We start from the raw sequence: 7,082 nt of genomic DNA on the forward strand, positions 1-7,082 counted from the left end.
ATGCGTTCACAAGCAACAAAAACACACAAGCACATAATTCAACACAAACATCTATCACAGTGACACTCCTCCAGGCACCTCCTCACTGTGATGGATGGTAAGAAGAAACTCTTATCTCTTTCTTGCTTCTTCACCCGCGGCCAGGCAGTCAAAACTGCTGTGTCGAAGCGATCAAAGATCCCGACTCTGAAGCTCCCACCGGGCGATGGAAGATCCTGCGGCTGATTTTAAGCCGCGCCAGATGATGAAAGGTCCTACAATGGGCCAACCCAAGTCCCACGATTTTGGGTAGACAAAGATGCTGTTGCTGGAGCCCCTGAAATCGGTCGCCACCCAGGGACCTGCAAGCTCCCGATGTCAGTCCACAGGACCCGCAGCCGAAACCTTCGAAGTCCAGTAACAGCCGCAAACACAGGACCACCACAGCCTCCAGTCAGCCAGCTCCGCAATGGTAAGTAAGTCCACGGGCTCTGCGACTGGAGCCTTCGTGGTCAATTCCAGTTGGAGGCCGTCAGCTCCCTGATGCTAGGCCGCAACGCGAACGGAGATATGACCCGAAAGAAAGGTCGCATCTCCGTTGAAGAGTTAAGAAAAAAAGTTTCCCCCACCCTCCCATAATACACAACTAAAAGTAAACTATAACGTACATTTAACATTAGAAATAAGGCAAGAAAGAAAAAGACAAACGGACTGCAGGTGAGCAGCAGCTGGTAGGGCAGCTATATTCTGTACTGCAACATTTTATATTTTTATTCTGTTTAAATAATAATTTGCTCTTCTCATTCTTCCTCCTAAGTTGAGACCTCATATTTTACAATGCTCCACCTTCCAATTTCTTGACCAATCACTTAACCAATCTTATTGGTATGCAGGCTCTTTGTCTTCTCCTTACAAGATGATAACTCATCTATATTTGTATGTGTAGCAAATTTGGCTATACAAGACCAATGGTGTTTTCCAATCCAATCCTGGTACCTGTATTGCTCTTCTTGTATTTGCATGCAGCTGTTATGGTTGGAGATTTTTTTGGGTGTGAAGCCTGAAACGTAGGCAGTAATCCTTGTCCCACAGAAACCAGCCCATGAGGCAAACAAAGCCACAGTAAAATAGTGTAAACTCCCTTAGGCTAAAAGACCCCCATATTTGCTTTCCAGAAGCATGACAAAGACTAGATTATTTTTATGACCTGCAACTACTTGTGTTCCAGCCATTTCAAAAGTTAATTCTCATTAATTAAGTTGAGAATTAATGTGAATGTAATGTAATGTTCAGAAACAACTGCTGGGATAGATCTCCTTCAGAGATTTAAAAAACCCGAGATAGTAAATACATTGTTCATTGGAAAGGTTCAAGTCGGTTGTGATATCTCTGAAGACTCTCAGGGAGTAAACTCTTCATTATGAGTCTTTGCTTCCCAAAATCATGAATCATTTTTAAAGACCAGGTTGGACCAGAACAGTCACAGCTGTTGTTGGCAGTGTCAGCTCGGGGACTCTGCTGAATGCAAATCTCAATGGTTAAATGCTGGAAAATGACTTTCTATTACTTTTTACACACTGTGTGGATGTTAGAAGATGTTTGAGCAGGCCGCAGGCATCGCTGTAGTTGCCTGGTTGATCACAGCTATGTTTACCTTAAACAACAAGAAATGTAACAAATCAGTGACATGTGCTTCTGGTTCTACGAGACTACTCAATGACGTTTGAAGCGTGGACCAATTATGTCACTATGGGTATGCTTATGTGACTGATATTTCATTTGGTACATGCCTGATACCAGGAACATCTCAGGTGCTTTAATGTGGTTACTGTGTAGAAGTGCCCAGTTAAATTTCATATTGTGTAATTTAACCTAGAAATGCTTGCCAGTGCAATCCACTGTGAGTAAAGTAGAAATTGGATCACAAAACAACCATTTTAAAGATACCAGTCAATCCAGTTTCCAGGCTATTGAGCTTAAATCAGGAAACCATTTGTGGTTTGTTTTTGAATAGTAATCTGAACATAAACAGGTTGTAAACAAATTCTCGATTGCATGTATTCATGTGAATGACGAAGGTATCAGCATCTTGTTATATGTGGTAAAAATAAAACACATTTAATGTCAGAAGTGGATTGGATTGTTAATTTGGCTTTCCACAGCAACATTATTTTCTTGGAAGGAAATTGGAGGAATTGCACCTCATATTTCGCTTGGGTAGTTCACACCCCAGCGATATGAACATTGACTTCTCTAACTTCAAGAAGCCCTTGCTTTTCCTCTCTCTCCATCCCTTCCCAGTTCTCCTACCAGTCTTATTATCACCGACTATATTTTATCTCTGTACCGCCCGCTTCCCTGACATCAGTCTGAAGAAGGGTCTCAAGCGGCATGGTGGCGCAGCGGTAGAGTTGCTGCCTTACAGCGAATGCAGCACCGGAGACTCAGGTTCGATCCTGACTACGGGCGCCGTCTGTACGGAGTTTGTACGTTCTCCCCGTGACCTGCGTGGGTTTTCTCCGAGATCTTCGGTTTCCTCCCACACTCCAAAGACGTACAGGTATGTAGGTTAATTTACTGGGTAAATGTAAAAATTGTCCCTAGTGTGTGTAGGATAGTGTTAGTGTGCGGGGATCGCTGGGCGGCGTGAACTCGGTGGGCCGAAGGGCCTGTTTCCGCGCTGTATCTCTAAATAAATAAATAAATAGATAATAAGAAAAAACCCGAAATGTCACCCATTCCTTCTCCCCAGAAATGCTGCCTGTTCTACTGAGTTACTCCAGCATTTTGTGTCTATCTTTGATTTAAACCAACATCTGCAGTTCTTTCCTAAACATTATTTACTATTGTGGTATCGGGTGTGGATATTCACTTGGTACATTTGCCTAATATTTCTCATGCGGTTGGCTCATGAAGTCATACTCTTATCAGTCTTTGTCATCTTTGCAATTTGACTCCCCACCACTAACCTGATCTACACTTCACACTACCTCGTAAAAGCCGATAACATAGAATTGAATTGTAAAAGCCGATAACATAATCAAAGACATGCCACCCTGGCATGCAATCACCTGTTGGGCAGAAGATACAGAAGTTTAAAAGTGCGCATCAGCAGATTTGGAACCAGTTTCTTCCCCTCTGTTATCAGGCTTTTAAGTGATCCTTCCAGTAGGTAATATTGAAGGCTGAAATTCTATTTACTGAAGTTCGCTCAGATTCAAGAAGCATGCAACGCAGACCACTCCATTGGCACCGGTGGCAAGGGTCGGCAGAGCATTCACAAAAAAGAAGCAGTGGAGCATTGGTTTGACAGGGTGAGGCAGTGGCTGAGATGTGAAAACATTTTGATCAGAAACTTTCTCCCACTTCCCTACTCTCCCAACTTCTATGTTCATCTCTCACCATCGTACCTTTCATGGCTTTACTGCCCTTCACTGCTGGCGATGAGCTGTTGAGCACTCTGTACAGATCAGTAAGGTGCTCAACAGCTAAGGTGTGGATATCTTTCATCCCATTCCAGTTGCCAGTCAGCACGTATTCATCATGGGTGAAGGCCTCAAAACTCTCATATCAGCTTGATACTCTAGGCACTTGTCAATGTTTTCCATGTTCAAAAATATCATTTTTCAGAAGCCTATGATGTCATCCTATTCATGCTCAAGACAAATTCCTACAACATTCTGTAAGCTGGATCATAGAACTGGGCATAATACATTACCTATTCTTTGATGCTACTCCAGAAGAATGCTTGACATTAGAGGCACTTTTAGTTTAGTTTAGTTTAGAGATGCAGCGCGGAAACAGGCCCTTCGGCCCACCGAGTTCGCACCGACCAGCAATCCGGGCACATTAACACACTACACACGCTAGGAACAATTTATACACACACCAAGCCAATTAACCTACATACCTGTACATCTTTGGAGCATAGGAGGAAACTGAAGATCTCAGAGAAAACCCACGCTGTCAGAGGAAGAACGTACAAATTCTGTACAGACAGCACCCGTAGTCGGGATTGAACCCGGGTCTCCGGCACTGTAAGCGCTGTAAGGCAGCAACTCTACCACTGTGCCATCATGCCGCCCACTTAGGATACACTTTCTGCAGCAAGGTGAACATAGCTTGATCAATCCTGAAGTCTCCATGAACTGTCCCCTGCCGTCTCTGTCTCTATCATATCTCTTATTTAGGAGTCATCAGGTGAAAATCCAAATAGTTTTTCCCCAAAAGATCCATGAATAATTAGATCTGAGCTGCTATAAATGGCACGCAACCTATGAAGTGCAGCCTCAAATGAAGTGGCCTCATCCTTTTCAAAGGTGTCATTGCCATGAACTTATAGGATGAATGGAGGCCCTGTGGGAAGGTATAGAAAATAAGAAAAAGAATGAGAATATTTAAGAATCTCACTGAACACTGTTGGTTAAATCCACATGAGGGAGTGCTGGATGTAATGGGCTAGATGAAATACAATTCCATCACCTGATGAACAGGAAATCCCATCTCATCTCTAGTATACATGTATCTTGTCAGTCTGAATCAGGCATCATTATAACCTCATTTTACATCCATTTATTAATGCCATGAATGATTAAAGAATGTTCTGCAGGAGGTTTCCCATTGATAGCTCTCCCATTCCCAGGATGCCAGAAAGTTAAAATTCATCCCAGAGTTTAGACTAGGCATTCAAAACTAAAACAACCTGTCTCCCTTATCCATTGCATCCAGCATTCCTGATGTGGTCTCCTGTATATCAGCGAGACAAAGCGTATACTCTGCAATCATTTCACCGAACACTTGCACCTGGTCTGGCAAGGCGATCTACTGGTTGCTAACCATTTTAATTCCTCATGCTATTCCCTTACTGACCATTCGGTCCTGGGCCTCCTCCATTGCCAAATGGAAGTCACACGCACGCTGGAGGAACAACACCTCATCTTCAGCTTGGGTAGCTTGCAACCCAATGATGTGAACAGTGAATTCTATAATTTTAGGTAACTACATTGCCTCCCCCCCCCCCACACACATAACCACACCCCTTCCTCTCCCCTATGCCCCACCTGGAGTCACACCCATTTCTCCCCTTCCCCTCCATTCCGTCCTCAAGGTTCATGATTTGAAACTCTTCAATCTTTGGTCTCACACCATCTGTCTTTTCATCTCTGGTCTTTCTCCAACCATCTGCCTACCAGAAAACCCTCCTCAATTGCATCAACCTGTTACCTATTATCTACCAGGCTTTGTTCTGCCCCTCCTCTCTTCCAGCTTTCTTCCCGCCCCTACAATCAATGTGAAGGAGGGCCCCGATTGAAAATGACACCTATTCATGTTCTCCTGGAATGCTGCCTGACCCAGTAACTCCAGCATTTAGTGTATTTTTTAAATTTAAAACTCTAGAACTCTGAGGTGAGAGTGTCCCCTACTGGACTATACAGGCAATAAATTTACCTTCGTCCAGAGTTAAATCTGTGAATGTAAAATATCACTTCCTTACAACTTTATGCAATAATCTTTGTTAAGGAACTCATTTAGTGAAAACCTGTTGTGACTTTACAATTTGTCTCTCATACTGAAAAAATTTCACTGCAGCATATATTGCCATATGGTACTATTTCAGTAAACATTGTCAACTTCCTTTATTGCAATATAAAATCCTGCACCACCCCACCATTAAATGAGAAGGCAGCAGTGTAAGTCTACACTTTACAAGTATAAATGATTAACTCCAACACTGGAGATATCTGATGGAGTTGGAAAAGCAATTTCCAGGCTGCATTTCCTCACTGAGCTGGGGTCTGCTCTAACAGATGGCATGGCTACAATGAAACCAGATGCTGGAAACTGGAAACAATGTCATCCTCTTCCTCTCTCGTTACATGTACTACCTGGCCCCCTGAGCACTTTCCGGCATTTTGCTTTACTTCATGTGGCTTCTTGGGCGTGTTTAATGCTGCAGCAGCAAGTGGACCTGATGAATTGGACGGTCTTTTCTTGTCCACCACTTACGTGTGTTATTTGCCAAACTTGTTTATTCTGAGGCCAGCCTCCCTGAGTTAAATTCACCCAACGATCAAAAATAAAGATATAGACACAAAATGCTGGAGTAACTCAGTAATTCAAGCAGCATCTCTGGAGGAAAGGAATAGGGGGATTGCACGGCAAGGGAGGTCACGACCCCTGATCCATACTGTTGCCACGCAACACCTTCTGGGGGGCAAGCCGTGTACTGCAGGCAATCACTTACTATGGCTTTCAGTGCAGCTTTGCTTTGTCTTTTTCTTCTATTTTATGTTTGGAAAGACTTCTGTTGTGGAACAATTCATCAGTCCTAATTTGAGAGGGTGTTGCAGTTGAATGTTGCGGCTGCACTTTGCTGCAGCTCGGCTTCACCGGTCTTCACCCATCAGCGCGTCTCCGGCTCCCTCCCGGCGCTCCGAGTGTTCCGACACCTCTCCCCGTTCCTGCGCCCCTCGCCTCGCTTCCTGCGCTTCTTCGGCCCCTCGTCATTCCTGCTGGTTCTCCAGCCCTTCTCCCCGCTCGCCATCTCCGTCAGCCGGGCTCCGTTTCCACTTGACCAGCACTCAACACCTCGTGGTGGGGGCCGCCGAGCAGAGCCGTGGCCTGGTCCTCTGCCTCGGCTCCCAGCGCCCAGCCCACACTATCGCTGCTGCTTGGCCTCCACTGCCGATCAGCCTCTCCCCAGTCCTCTTCCTCCTCCTCTTCGGGCTCGATACTCCGCTCCTCCTCCTCTTCCACCTCCTCCTCCTCCAAGGCCGTTGAGCAAGGCTCCTAGGCCCTTCACCCTCAAGCGGGTTGCCGACCTCCAGAGCTTGCTGCTTCTGTCCCTGCAGACCCTCTAGGCCCCTCGGCTCGGGTTCTTCCTGCTGCTCCTCTCCCAGCTCGCTCAACCCCATCCTTTCCTCCTCCTCCTACTCTTCTCACCCCGCCGGCCGGTCGGCACCCCCCTGCTTCTCGGCCTTGCTCCTGCCTCCTTTCCCGGCCGCGTTTCCCCTTCTCCTGCTGGCTGGCCAGACATCTTCCCAGCTGCCGTTTGCGTCCGCAGGCTTTGCAGCCCTTGTCTCAGTTCCTCTTCTTCCACGGGA

The sequence above is a fragment of the Rhinoraja longicauda genome, chromosome 16 (genome assembly GCF_053455715.1).
Source record: "Rhinoraja longicauda isolate Sanriku21f chromosome 16, sRhiLon1.1, whole genome shotgun sequence".
NCBI lineage: Eukaryota > Metazoa > Chordata > Chondrichthyes > Rajiformes > Arhynchobatidae > Rhinoraja > Rhinoraja longicauda.